The sequence below is a fragment of the Arachis ipaensis genome, chromosome B3, assembly GCF_059453495.1.
Source record: "Arachis ipaensis isolate K30076 ecotype BB chromosome B3, ASM5945349v1, whole genome shotgun sequence".
In the NCBI taxonomy this organism is placed as follows: domain Eukaryota; kingdom Viridiplantae; phylum Streptophyta; class Magnoliopsida; order Fabales; family Fabaceae; genus Arachis; species Arachis ipaensis.
In genome coordinates, this window is record NC_142438.1 from 20,016,749 (window position 1) to 20,032,291 (window position 15,543).

General features: G+C 36.2%; 1 pseudogene; it reads right to left on the reverse strand.

Annotated features, from left to right (window-relative positions):
• Nucleotides 1–13,485: 13,485 nt before the first annotated feature.
• On the reverse strand, nucleotides 13,486–14,970 carry LOC148569987 (protein FAR1-RELATED SEQUENCE 5-like; annotated as a pseudogene).
• Between the last annotated feature and the right edge of the window lie 573 nt (nucleotides 14,971–15,543).

The following is a 15,543-nucleotide window of genomic DNA, read 5'->3' on the forward strand; positions in this document are numbered from 1 at the left end:
CATATGGAGGTACAACTATATCATAGAGGTCCACGAAACAGACGATAGCAGCAACCTCCTCTAATCATGCTGAAATACTAGCGATACATGAAGCAAGTCACGAGTGTTTTTGGCTCAAGAGTTTGATCCAATATATTTTGTCATCATGTGGACTCATTGATCATAAGATAGCTCCAACTGTCCTGTTTGAGGATAATACAGCATGCATTGCTCAGCTTAAAGGCAGATACATCAAAGGTGATAGAACAAAGCATATTTCTCCCAAATTCTTCTTTACTCATGATCTTCAAAATCAAGGGACAATTGATGTCCAACAGATCCGCTCAAGTGACAATCTGGCAGATTTATTCACAAAGTCACTCCCAAAATCCTCATTTGAAAGATTGGTACATAAGATTGGGATGCGCAGATTTTGAGACATTAAATGATGTTGACAAGAGGGGGAGACTGTACTCTTTTTTCCTTAGTCAGGTTTTTTCCCATTGGGTTTTTCTTGACAAGGTTTTTAATGAGGCAGTTCCCATCACAAAAGATATTGTACTCTTTTTTCTTCACTAAGATTTTTTCCCACTGGATTTTTCTTTAGTAAGGTTTTAATGAGGCATAATCCTAAATGGTCATCCAAGGGGGAGTGTTGTGATAAGTTCAAAAGGATGTGGATGCCCATTTTCCCTATGAGAAATGAAGCTCCCAAACCAAAATGATATTAAATGAAGTTTTGAATATTTGACCTTTTGTATCTATAAATAGGAGGCTAAAGCCTCAGGAGAATAACAACAACAATAAAAATATAACATTCTTCTCTCTCTCTTTCTTTCTTACTATTCTCTTTCTTATATACTTTATTTTAATATTATTCAATACATAATTATATCTATTATATTGATATAGTAATTCTAGTAAAAATTACTACGAGTGTTATCTAATTATATTTCTATATTTTATATTTATTATCTCTTCCTTATTTATTTATTTAGTTATTTTACAACACATGGCAGGATTATTTACAAATAAAAAACTAGCCAATCACTACATTTGTTTTCTTTACGATAAACTTTGTTAAAAGATAACTCCCAGAGTTTGTTTCTTAGATTCTGAATTGGCTTGATAAATGGAATGGCAATCACCAGTGTACGTACGTAATAGGCCAGCAGAATTCAGTTTAACCCAACCTTGTTGTGGGCTTGTGGCACTTTCCATTTCAATCCCCTCCGTGTAGCCACAACTTCAAGCAAGTAACTACAAAATGATCCAGCCAATTATGGTTTGAGAATTTTCCAATGTTACTCTGAAAGTTAAAACACTTACCGACATCCCGAAAGGAATCGAGAAAAGAACAGATATAGTTGTTGGATGAATAAGCTTCATCAACACTTCCACAGCTTTCGGGCAATCCCTCATCATCACGTGGAGGCATGATTCATCCACTCCTTTGCAGTTGCGACAATAAGGGTCGGTCCCTAGAATTCTTGCTCTTTGTATAGCTGTAAAGAGTCTATTGTACATCATTTGCCACATAAAAATCTTCACTCTTCGGTCCTTTTCACTTCCACAACGTTTTTCAATTGCTATTACTATTTCCACCATTATTAGCTAGAATATTGAAGGCGAAGCTACAGTAAATTCACCCTTGATGTTATTATTATTATTACAAAAATACTATTTGTACATTAAAATTAGCTATTAAAATCAGCCACCATATATTTATATATAAATATATGTATTATTTAGTTCATTTTCAATGTGTATTTTGTTTTTCAACATGTATTTTATACTAGTTGCTGATTTGTGCACACGTAATATCGTCGTTATTATTAGAGTCGTTATTATTATAGTTAAGTACTTTTTTGGTTTTTAACATTTTGGGTCAAAATCAAATTCTTCTCCAACCTTTTTTCTTATTAATATCATCCTCAACATTAAAAATTGTTTTAAAATTATCATTTTCACATAAAAAAATTAATTACATAACGATTTTACCTCTCCTCTCTCTCTCTCTCTCTCTCTCCCACCTACCTCTATCACACTATGGTCCTTTTTTCTTTTACTGCAACAACCATCCCAAACTTAACTTAACTCTACTGAAAATAACCAACAACAACAAAAGAAAAACAAATCAATAAAAGAAAGGAAAAGTCTAGGGACCAGCAACTTTGCTAAATTCTGGCCAGCATGTAACCAGCAAAAAAAATGAGCCATTGGATGAAATCTCACACCAATCTCACACCATTAAAACCATCATTGATGACTATTTGATGGCTACAAATTACAAAAGTTGCTAGCCCCTAGCATTCCTCTAAAAGAAAAATGAAAGTTGATAACATGAACAAAAAGAAAGTAAATCCAAAGAAAAAAAAATCAAAAGCGAAGAGAGTGTCGTAGGATGCGGCACAGAAACGAACTACTTTCGCGTAGTTGTTGACATCGTCTTCTATGGCGAGGAGACGCTGCCAATTGCTTCATTGGGGGAACGGATAGCAACAAGTCAAGGTCGGGAGTTTTGGTTGCGCAGAATAATGACAACGTTCGAAATTCTGTTCATTGGGGTCGTGGTTGTTATCCCCACAAAGAAGTCTGGAGAGCGTGTGACACTTGATCGACGGCGGGTTACTGCAAATGAAAACCGTCGGCATCGGTTGTGAGGCGACAACGCAGCTGCGTAGATAATAGCAACAGCCTAAAAATGATACAATAATAGATGAGAGGATGCCGACAAGAGTGAGAGAAATTGCCGATGGTGGGATGGAGATTTATATTATTTATTTTTATAAAGTTTAATTTTATAATTTATTTTTTGTCAGGTAAATTTATCTTTTTATTAATAAAAAATCATAAAAAAATAATTTAAGAAAAAAAGTGAGAAACTATTTTAATTTTGACAAAAATAAAAAAATATTTAATCTTTAAAAAAAATCTAATTAAAAATTCTAATTTTCTATTCTACGGATATTTAAGTCCTTAAAAATTTAAAAAATACATTTAAGTCTTTTAAAGCTTTAGACCTCCTTAAAACCTAAAACACATGGATACTTCCGTCCATTTGTGGCTGGAAAACGTAACGAAGAAGTCTGCCGTGGACACCGTTCGATAGACGTGGCCGTTACAACGTTCTTTTTTCCCTATCAAGAGCTTTGATTCCGTATCCATGGCGAATGATCGCAAAACCCTACCTGACGCGATCTTTGAATCAGTGCTTTCACGTTGCAAAACAAGGAGTAGAGAATCAAAGTAGCAGCTGCTATTGCTGCTCTTGTTTTGATCTCGATTTTTTCAAGGCCTCGAATCAAATCTACAGTGGCGCATAGGAGGCGAACAATTGCTCTGCATCAGTAACAGAGTTAGCCTTTATAACTGCTTCTTGCACCTTCTGGTCACGAAACAGATTGCATACGCTCCACAGAGTCGTCACGGCGTGCCCCGCCGCTGCGCTCGAGACCTTCATCGCCTTGCTCAGTATCGCCGCCACGCACGTGCTGTCCTCGCATATCTCCACTCTGTTAACGACACCATTTCCAGAAGCTTCAGCACATTCTCCGCCATCAAGGCACTCAGGCTCGATCCATTATAAGCTTTGAGACCTCTTTCACTGCTCCGAGATGTACCTGCTTCAACTTGTTCTTTTTTGCCGTGGAGATTGCCACCAGGCATGACAAAGTGTTCCCGATCCCCACTAGATCTTTGTCCGGCGAGATTAGCCTGAGTACCTGGGAAATTAGACCTTTTTGGGACAAGAAAGAAACAAAGAAAGAATGAAAAACGACCCCGTTTCAACCTAGAGGCTTTTTTCTGTCCCTGAACCTTTTTTTTAAACCATCCACGTAAGTCACCGGATCGACCATGATGGATGGAGGGATGAGAAATGTAGGTGTCGAAATTTTGAAAAAACAAGGAGATTTTTTTTGGTGACTAAAAAAAAAAGGAGATTTAAATGTACTTTTTAATTTTTTAAGATTTAAATGTCTGTCTCTGTCGTACAAAAAATCAAGAATTTATTTGTTTTTTTTATTGTCAGTTAGCATAGATTTTTGTTTTCGTTTTTGGTTTTTAAAATGGGTCATGTTGGGCCGAAGAAGATTATTTTTGTTAGTATAATAAATGGTCCTGGTTCATCGAAAAAAAATAATAAATGGTCCTGAAGTAGCGTTAACTAAAAGTTAGACACCGACTTGGGTTAGCGTCAATGCTAAACCTATAATATGCTTCAGTATACGTTTTCTTTTCAACAGTCCTCAATCTTCAGAGTCTTCTCTAGTTCTCTTTAGCGCAAATTGAATCATATTTTCTTTTTCTGTTTTCATTATCATTTTCACTTTTATAGTTTGATTTATGCATTGACATAACAGCATAGCGTAGTTGCATTATATTGTAGGTGAAAGTAACAAGAGCATTGCCATTAGGGTTTGTTTCCCCTCTACATTTCGTGATGCCATTGGTTCTTGGATCTTTCACAATGCGTGATTCATCGGCTCTCTCATTTCCTCAAGGATTTCAAGGTGAATTATTCTTCATTCATCACTCTATCTTTCTCTCCCTTTTCTGTTTTGTTTTCCTTTCACAATTGTACAAGTTCATAATTGTTTTGGAAACAAAAATGTTGGTGTGTTTTCAGAAGCAGAATAATGGTGGGAAAGAAGCTGCTGCGGTTTATGGGTCCCCATCGATGCGTCAATGGTCATATTTTTACCTACATGCCTCTCATTTTTTAAGAAGCCAAGTCCTATCATCAACGAGAAGGAGGATGAAGAGGGTATCTTTCTTTTTTTTCTTTTTCTTTTTCTTGCACGTTATAATGGATTTTTTGAAAAAAAAAAAGAAACTGTTCCACTGCATTATTAGTTAGTTAACGGCAATGCTTCAAGACTCAAGAATCAAGATGTTTCTATTTTAGAGTTTCCTTGGTTTTGCTTTTTTTATTGTTTTAAAATTAAGCAATGGATATTATTATAAATGTTTTAAAAATTGGATACAAAAGAAAAAAAATAATAGGTCTCTTTGATTTTGCATCGTGTTAAAAACTCTTGTGTGTATTGTAGTTATTGAATGGAAGTTGGGACCCTGGGAATGGTCAAGCCTTACACCTACATTGTCAATTTTAGTGGAGTCAGTATAATCAATTTACTCTTGGTGATTCTCAGGTGATAAAGTAATTCGTTAGTTGTGTTGTTAACATGTTTTTCATTGCAATAAGTATTAAGTAGATTAATGATTGTCAATATGCTATTTTTTCATCTTTTTTGTCTGACATATACTACCATGAACATGTGGAAGTGGAACCTGCTACTCTTGTGCTATTAGGCAAACAATGCGAAAAATATTTTTGGTATTATTGATTTGCCAAACTCTCTCATCAAAGGATCCTGAACTGTTTATATTTTTCCAATACTGTAGTTGCAATGTGAATTTACTGATTTTATAATATAGGGCCTCGCAAAATGGAAATATTATTGTACATCAATTATTGAACTTGTTTAAATATGTTGGGCTAAGCACTGTTGTAATCATATTTGGTATAGTGTTGTCACTACTAGCTACTGCTACATGTAACTTTTTGGCATTTGTGTTTTAAGGTTGGTTGTCAAAGCACTATGATTTTAGACTTCGCTAAGAATTATGGGTAAACTATTTGTTGATGATCATTTTAGAAAAATGTTGGATATCAATGTGGCTAAAGTCATTCGTGGGATAAACAAATTATTTGATCTGATGGCATGGTAGAACTCTGCGATTATATTCATGACTCTTTTGAACATGTTAAAAGAAATGTTATACACCCAAATGTTTGGAATGTTATGAAACCTGCTATGCATGGCATTCATAACTCTGCCTATGTAAAACTTCGTTGCAAAAGTTTTTACGTAGCCGGTTCCAAGCCCGGATAAAAGAGGAGGATGAATGAGGGTAAACATGGCTTTTACGATCTTGAAAAGATCGAGACATAACATACTTGGACCCAGTTTGAAATAACGGATGATATACATTTGCTTTTATGATGAGTGATGGTAAACATAGCTTTTAAGATCTTGAAAAGATCGAGATATGACATACTTGGATCCAATTTGAAATAAAGGATGATATACGTTTGCTTTTATGATATGAGAAAAAAGGGGACATGATCTACTTGGCCCAAAAAAATTGAAATTGTCCGTTGGATGGCATGTGTGGCTTTTATAATCAGGAAAAGATGGAAATACAATTTGAAATAAATGGTGTTAGCTTCTTTTGTAAGAGAGGATGGTGATATCTATACATGACCCTGAAATTTATAATGTTATGATATGATATACTGATTTTATGTAGCGTTGGGAACGGATTATGGGGGCTTGAATAAGGCAAGCATGTTATGGTGTTACAATGATAACGGGTTTAAGGGCTGTTTTTTGTGCAAATCTATGGTTGTAAATGGAATACTGCAAACTGCAGTATAGACGAATAGGAGGAATTCTTTGGTGTAGACACTATTTAGAGATTGATGTGTGATTATCAAGTGGAAGACACTGAAGCTTGGATAAGCATATCTTGGATAAACAACTCTGCTGCACATATTGTGCTTTCTTGTTGCTTCCTGATCTAAGATATGGAAAGATTGATGCATGCTGCCTATCCAATTTAGCTAGTTGAAGATCCAGTACTGAAGGCATTCTGAGATTGGTGCAGTATTTGACTTTGACCCATGTTTTTTTTTTTTGAACAACTTGACTCTAGAAAAATATGGTTTGACTAGTATGCTTTGGTCATGATTTCTCTATGTTCATCTGCTGTTCATATTAAATAAAAATGTTTTGCGCCTTGAAAAAATAGTCTTTTTCATTGGAAAAAAAATTGTTTTAACATTTGAATTTGGAAATAATTGTGAAGTGAGTATATAACTATTAAGAAAAGTGTTGCAGGCTAGAATCATTGGTGGGATAAACAAATTACTTGATCTTATGGACATGGTAAAACTGTGGGATTATATTCATCACTCTTTTGAACATGGTAAAAGAAATGCTATACACCCAATGATTGACAAGTTATGAAGCATGGTATATGTTACGATGAGTAACCGGAGATTATTAGGTTGGATTAGTTTGGTTGGCCCAATCGTCAGAATGAGGAAGTATCCAAACGGATTGATGATCCAAGGCTCCCGTCTGACTTCGGTATGAGAAAATGGGGGGTGATACCTGCAAAGACACTCCGATACCAAAGTCAGCAAAGGGAGCAAAACAGGTCTAGAGAGTATTGGGCTTATGAGATACCTGAGAAGTGTCAGTGTATTTATAGTGGTGAACCCATAACCACCGTTGGTGTAGTTCCGTTATTTATGGGGGATAACCGTCCCTTTATCTTAGGGAGGTTGAGATATGGCTCCAGGAAGTGGGTAGAGAGATTTTAGGGACAGTTACTCATTTGAATGGGTGTTTATCTGCCAGCTAATCTTCGTCCCGACTTCTTTAGAGCAAGTCGTGATAGGGACCGACTTCGTAGGGTGAAGGTCGGTGCAGGGCGAAGCTCAATCCTTTGGATTGGGCCTTTCGTTTGAACCTGGGCCTTTTCATTGGGTCAGGGTATGAATAGTATGCATGCTATTCATAAATCTGCTTATGTACTGCTTTGTTGTAAAGGTTTTTACATAATTGGTTCTAAATCTGGATAAAAATCGAGGATCAATGATGGTAAATATAGTTTTTGTGGTTTAAGAAGAGGAAAATTCTGTGATGGTGAAGATAGATTCTTCAACATATGCTGAAGTTTATGTGTCAAAAGATGAAGGAAAACGCGTGTCCCTCAAGAATGATGGCTTGGCCTGAACCGTTGCATTTGGTGCTGGCAACTGCAGGCTTTTTAGAAATTGTCTCAACTTGATAGATGTCTAGATAATCATTAAGAAAGGCTAATTAATTAAGTTTACAAAAGTAAATTTTTTTGGAATGTAATATTTGATTTTTGGTGGAGTTGTGTTATTGGTCCGTTGGGCCTTGGAAGTTGGATTTTTGGTGGGTTATGGGAAGTGACAAAACCCCATGGATATAATCATGGGCTCCGCAAAATATATGGAGGTTACGTTACCCTAACAAAATTAATGGGCCTTAGTAGGAAAATAATGGAATTAAAATTCTTATGTGAAATAATTAAGTTTCAAGTAATTTATTAATGATTATAAACACTAATTATGTGTATACTTAATTAATAATTTATATTATTATTTTAAACGATAGACAGGATTAAATAATTTAATTATCTATTGAAGAAAGTGAATAATTTATTCATGTTTAACTTATTAATAATTATAACAATTAATTATTATAAATAGGTATATCGTTATTTAATAAAAAATTTATATTAATGACTTATATTCATTATTTAAGTAATAATTAATATACATAATTATACTATATCAAAATTAAATATTTTTGTTAGTGTTAAGTTAAATTATAGTTAATATAAATTATTTATGTAATAAAGTTTAGTTAAATATTTTTGTAAACGGATGACAGTTGAACTTTATCAATAGAAACTGATGCAAGTGGAATCATCATGCTAATACATTTTTCGCAAAGATGCTATTTGTGCAGCTACATTATCCTGATTACTAAGATCGAATTATTCTACCTTGGCATGCACTCAAGTTACTTGCTTTTCAAAAGCTATTAATAAGTAAACCAAAGCTATTAATAAGTAAACCAACTAGAGATACGGTTGGAGTTTAGAGTTGATGAGAAAGGGTTTATGGTAGAGAGTTGGACAAACATGGTTAAACTGTGACGATGTACGATTTAGGAGTTATGTTTTAGAGTTAGTAGGTTTTGTAAGTTACATTTTGGAATTTATAGTTTACATTAAGGTTGTGAGAATCGCACCGGTCAATAAACCGGTGAGATCACTGGTTCAATGGTTCATTAGTTCGACCGGAGTTCAACTGTAGTTCGATCGGAGTTCAACCGGGGTTCAACCGGTTTAATTAAATATTAAATAAAATTATTAAAAAATCTATATATAATTTTGAATATATAAATTCAATAATTTCTACCTTAATAAAATTTAAAATTTCACAATTTCACATCATAAATTATTCATAATTTAATATTAAAAATTCACAAACAACTTCAATCATCAATGTTCATAGCAAAAAATAACCATATCCCCAAGGCATGACCCAAATTGCTTTCATTTACACAACAACATGCAATGATCATATTAATCAAAATCAAAGTTTTATTACTCAACGAAAAGCATAGTTCACTTGAGCTGCAACTATTCATAACTAAATATGCATTAACAAACATGTTGAATAATGTGAAACGCATGTGAATGATCATCAGAAATAATAATAATAATAATAATAATAATAATAATAATAATAATAATAATAATAATAATAATAAGGAGCAGCATGTAAAGAGGATCAAGAAAGGGTTAGAGAGAACAAGGTCAGCTACTATTAGAATTAGACCAATAATTAATGTTCCAATTTGCATCCAGGTCAAAAGTAGGGCTTTGCCACCTCTTTTTCCACTCAAGAAAGAAAGATTAGAGAGGTAAAAAAATAAAAGAAAAATTTCGGAGTATTCATAAGTTTGTTTAGTTTGATCCTCCTTATTAGTCCTTAGAATTCTTCTCAAATAAATTTTCTTAGAATGTAAATTCTGAGTTTTGTATAATCATATGAAATGTGCATTCCCTTGTGATATCACTAGAGGCCAGAAATATTTGATGTTCTGCATGTGTAGCTAATTAGGAAAGAAGTGGAGGTCATCTCACATGATGGAGGGTTTGTTTTCGAACCGAAAACCCTTCGGTTTGCCGATTAACCACCGGTTCGACCAATTCTGTAACCGATTTTTTCAGACGGTTTTTAAGTCTGATCGGATCGGTTAAGTGATCGATTTCCAATTAACCTAGTTGAACCGATCGGTCCGATTCGGTTTTCAGAAGAATGGTTTACGAAATAGGATAATTATCGAAATAAAATATGAAATGATATAGAAGCAGAAGTATTGTTTTTTAAATCGTTAGAAAAACCTATATAGTATGTTAATTATCTTTTTTTTTTCTCCCACATTTACTTTATAATTTACGTTAACGATAATGAGTAACTTAAGGCACTTCGAAGGGGCCAATAGTTGAAATTTTCTTTCTGGACATATGCATGAACCAACTATTGAGGAAGAATAGATAAGAGTCCCAGCACACTATCCAAAAGGAGAAAGGCACGAGTGAGTCCCTCTGAAAAGAGACTTTCTCCTTTCAATAATAACTTGTCACATGGTAGTTATTATAAAAAAAATTTGTTTATAAAAAAAAATAAAATTAATTAAATAATTAAATTTGAAGTAACTTATTGATAATTATAATAATTAATTATATTTATATTGAATTAATAATTTACATTAATTATCTGTTGAAAAAAGTAAATAAGTTATTCATGTGGAATTTATTAGTAATTATAATAATTAATTATATTAAGTAGTTATATCTTTATTTAATAATTTATGTTATGTTCCTGCGTGAAAAGAGGTTTCCGAGATAGTAAGGACGGCGGCAGTGGGCACTTGCAAAGGCACTCCAACGCTCAAGTTAGTAAGAGTAAAAGATAAAGATGAAGTTATTCGGAATGAATAACGTACCTCCTTCATGTCAGGAGTGAATATATTTATAGAATTGTTGTGCTACAGGCAGTTACTTAGTGGGTCTAATATTGTGGAGCTGTTACTGAGTGGGTGATAACTGCTCTTTAGTGCTCTTCTTTAGAGAGATTTGCGGAGAGATTCCTATGCCCATCTGGGTTGGCACGTAGTTATTCTATTTTATAGGATAAATCCGTTAAGAGAGTAAAACATGTACTCTCCACATAATCCTGATATAGTACGTGTGTACTCAGTTTTAACCGGATTCCAATTTATAGTTTTACTTGAGCCGAATTATAGCCAACGGACGGATCGTGTTACTTACTTATACTCATTATGTAAATAATAATGAATATAAATAATTATATTAATTCAACATTAAATAATATTTTATTGTTAACTTAAACTATAATTAATTAAATTTATTTACATAAAAAATATATTCCTTCATCCTCTTTACAAAAGATTTTTACTATTTTTTTATATTAAATAATTTTTTTATATTAAATAATTTTACAAATTAGTATAATCTTGAATTATATATTGTGTATTATTTTTATATATGATATTTTTAACGTTGATATTTTGTAACAGTAAATTATGTTTAAATTTATGTTGGTAATACATAAGAATAAAACAACTATAGAAAAAATCAAGTAACGTATAATATGTGAAATACCTGTAGTCAACATTATTATTTTTTATATGTCAATAAAAAAGTTAAGCACTATATTTTTTAATTTTACAGTCATCTTTTTTGTATCAATACCGGGTAATTATAAAGAACCTATTTTACATGTGTGATATATTATTTTATTTTATTTGGAGAATAATAAGTACTTATTTGTAGAGTTAATTTCTCAGTATCTTTAATTATATCACTAGGGTGCTAAATGGTTAAGTAAGTTATAAGAAGTAAAGGTTGCGTGTTTAGAGTGCGTACGTTACTGATATAGCACCTACTCGTCCTGTCACATCTGCGTCACTTTATGTTACTTGGGTATTCACTTACTTGTTATCCGATACATACTTTTTTTTAGTGTAAAGGATGGAAAGTTGCGAAAGTCATGTGCACTTACTGATGCACAGCGTATATTAGAGGTTTAGGGTTTAGGTTAATGCCTTCTGAAAACAACATATACTAACGGGTGGCTAAGTAGTTGGTCAAGGGTTACTAAAAAATATTGTTATTATTTCCAGTCCCGTAGGCTTATCGGAGCAGGGATATTTTTGGCAGACTGTATGAGGAGAATGTTATCAATTACTGTTTTTAACTTTTTTCTTTGGCTCTCCTCGTGTGCATATTTAAAAGTGAGTTTCGAATAGAAAGATACATGGGCCCGCCTAGTAGGAATCATGCAATAATCAGGGGTGACCCTCTCCTCCTATATAAGGGAAAGCACGTTGAAGACAGCAGAAGAACAAGCTCGGTTTTAGTTGCACTATGGTATCCAATGGGCGTTTCCGTTTTTACGCCGTGAGGAAGGATAGACATCCGGGAATTTACACGACGTGGGAAGACTATAGATGTGAGGTGGATGGCTTCAGAGATAACCAGCATAAGGGATTCATGAAGAAAAGTGATGCCGTGGCGTGGCTTACCACCAGGGACCCATTGGACGCAGAGGACTACATTTCAAAACCAGATATAGATAGGGACGTGACCGTCGTGGCAAAAAAAAAATGTCCAGCTTGCTGCTGGCCAGCTCGGGCGAAGTTGGTGGAGAGGGCAGCAGTAGCGGGTCCGTGGGAACACTGTCCTCATTTGTTCCGACCGAAATTGGTAAGTATTTAGATCCTGGTAGTCTTATGCTTTTTGGCTGTTACTGTATGTTGCAAATTAACCGCTTCGCATTGTAACCACTTGCGATATAGATAAGTATGTCAACCAGAATATTGATTGGAGTCAGTTCGTGTTCATCGAGGACATGGAACACCTGCTGAATAGAACCTGCTGCCAGCTTGATGTCGGCCCACCCATCTTCTTCCGTCGTGATGGGGTGCATCATGACGGGTTGAATTACATGTCATTCTGCGTTGTTGTTCAAAGCAAGGCAAACGATGTCAATATACATGTGAGTGGGAAGCTGGCCACAGACGAGCGGCTGGCTAGGCAAGATGCAGCATTTGCCACAGTGGAGAAGCTTTTGTCGAAAAAAGGGTTGCAGATCTTTGACTATAACTATCATGTGGTACGCCATTACAAGAGGCAATTGGAGGAGATGAAGCAAGCACTCACCATGTCCCTGCCGGAGCGTGTGAGGCTCTCGAACAGGAGAACCAGGAGCTCAAGCAAACGCTGGCCACATACAGTCAGATGTTCTCACCATGAGTTTAATGATGATGGCGGTAGTGTCTTGTGTTTGTAGTAGTTAATGCTGTGTGGTGGCTATCGGTTTAGGTAATCCAACTGTCATCTCGACTCGGTTTGTACTTAGGGGGTGTTGTAATACAATCGTTTTTGCCTAATCAATCTAAATTAACAAGGTTCGCGAATTAGGTGTCCGTTCGTGAAAAACTACTTCTGATGGAAAAAACATGCAGTTAGGGTAAATTCGAATACGAGAAAATTATGAAGCCCAAATATAGTTGGACTTTTCCCCCACCGATTATATGTAGTCACAACTTTAGTATAATGTGCATGAGTCCATACGGGTTACCCTAACTTTAGTATAACGTACATGAGTCCATATGCTGCAGTCTCTTTGCTCTTGCGTATTCTTCATGCAATGTCTCTTCGTGTGTCCCGGCCGCTTGCATACTGTGCAAAGACGCTTCTTCCGAAGGTGTCCCTTTTTGGTGAACTTCCGTGCCCCCTTCGGTTTTGCAACATCTGGGTCCCTAACGACGCAGTTGACTTCTTTGGTCTGGACCGCTTCTATCGGCCTTTTCCCCCTCCATTATCGAATGCTCTGTACTCCAGTTCGAGTTCTCGGCAAAGCGTAAGTACGCCATTCAGGGCCTTCCTAAATAATGACAATTTCTGGGCGCCTATTAGGAATAGCCTATGCGACGCAGTGTGGAGGGCACCATGTCGCAGCAAAAACCCCGCCTCACTGGTACCAGCCCACCTCTCGACGTAACTCTCAATGGACTTCACGTTTAATCGCCACCTCTGCAACACAAGTGCATCCGGGATGGTAGTTACATGTTCGGACTTCATCACGAAGAACATATGTCTACAGGGGTACCCATTCTTCCTCCAAAAGTTACATTGGTAGTGAATTTTGCCCGTGGACCTGCCATAGGCAACCTTGATTCTCGTAGCTGGCTGCTCGTACTCCTCAACCGTGTAGACCATTGTGTTAAGGCACCTTTTCTTGGATATAAGAATCAAGGCTACAGTTTGGACTATCTGTTTCTTGACATCAGTAAAGACTTCTCTCGTATACACTGAGGCGGCATGTTGCTCAATGGAGGTCAAGCCAGTGGTCATGACTGGAACGGAATTCATTGAGTTTAAGTGGAGTAGTAATTCCTTGTTTCGGTACTCCCGGACCACCAACTCCAAATTCTGAACCAACTCAAGTATAGTGTGGGTTGTCTTCGAGAACTTTTTTACAAAGGCATTAACCCCTTCACATCGAGACGTTGTCCGGAAACCGGCGCAAAACTTGTCTTGCAGATACGCATTTGCCCACATCCTCCTCCTCTCATACATTTGGGTGGCCCACTCCTTATCATGTAGGTTATACTCAGCCACCGCACGCTCTCACTCCATCTCGAACTCCTCTATTTCCATGTCAACATAGAACCTTCTAAAAGAGCTACGTAAAATTGCATCTTTCACGTTTGAGGTAACATTCTTCTCAATATGCCAGGCACACAGTCGGTGTGTCGAATCAGGAAGAACAGATCGGACCGCCTTTATGATCGCCTTATCCCCGTCAGTCACAACCACAGACGGTTTCTTCCTGCACATCACCTCAAGCAGATTTTCTAACATCCACTTGTAAGAACTGACACTCTCATCAAATAATAGACCAAACCCAAAAATCGTTGTTTGCTTGTGGTTGTTAGACCCTGAAAAAATCACAAGAGGTTTTTTGTACTTGTTTTTCTTATATGTCGAGTCGAAGGCCAACACATCTCCAAAACGTTGATAATCAACTCTGCTAGCTCCATCGGCCCAAATTAAATTTGCCAGCCTTTCTTCTTTTGTTACACTATATCTAGCAACTGACATGGGATCTGAACCAGCCTTTCCCTCTAGATAAACAACAGCTGCATTTGCATCGTCATCCGATATATTAGCACGCCGGGTTCTGTCGGCGTAGTTGTACACATCCTTCTTCAAGAAACCCAACAACGAGTACCGACCAGCCATTCCAGCCATGTATCCAACAATCTTCGATGTGGCAATGCCACTAGCATGCATGACTTTCCGCACCTTCCAACAACGCTCAGTTTTATCAAAGTATATGGAGAGCTTAGCCTCACAATTGGTCCGTGTCTCAGGTTTGTGTGCCCTCCGTCTATCAACTCGGTCGTTGTGTCTCCCATTCCTCAACCCTTCCTTGTTACAAAAAAACCTATATCTAATCAAATTTCCGCTACAGTCTTTGCCAGAATCACCCTTCCTGACGCCGAATCCATGACACATTCCCAGCCTCCTGTAAAACTCATAAGCGGCGTCAACACTATCCCAACGCATCCGCTTTATGTCTTCCACATCTAATCTAGCGACATCTTCATATTCACCCAAATCCTCGTCTGCCACATCCTGACCACCCATGTCCTTCGGGTTCGATTCCACATCAGCCTCGTTGTCAGTACCCAGGAGCTCACAATTCCCATCACTTAAAGACACCTCCATCTACAAGTAACTAACATATAATTAACATCTACATCAAAACTATACTAATAACAACTTCCACTTACAACTATTCAAACTATATATTAATTGGTCTCCTCAAACGTAATAATTTTTAAGTAA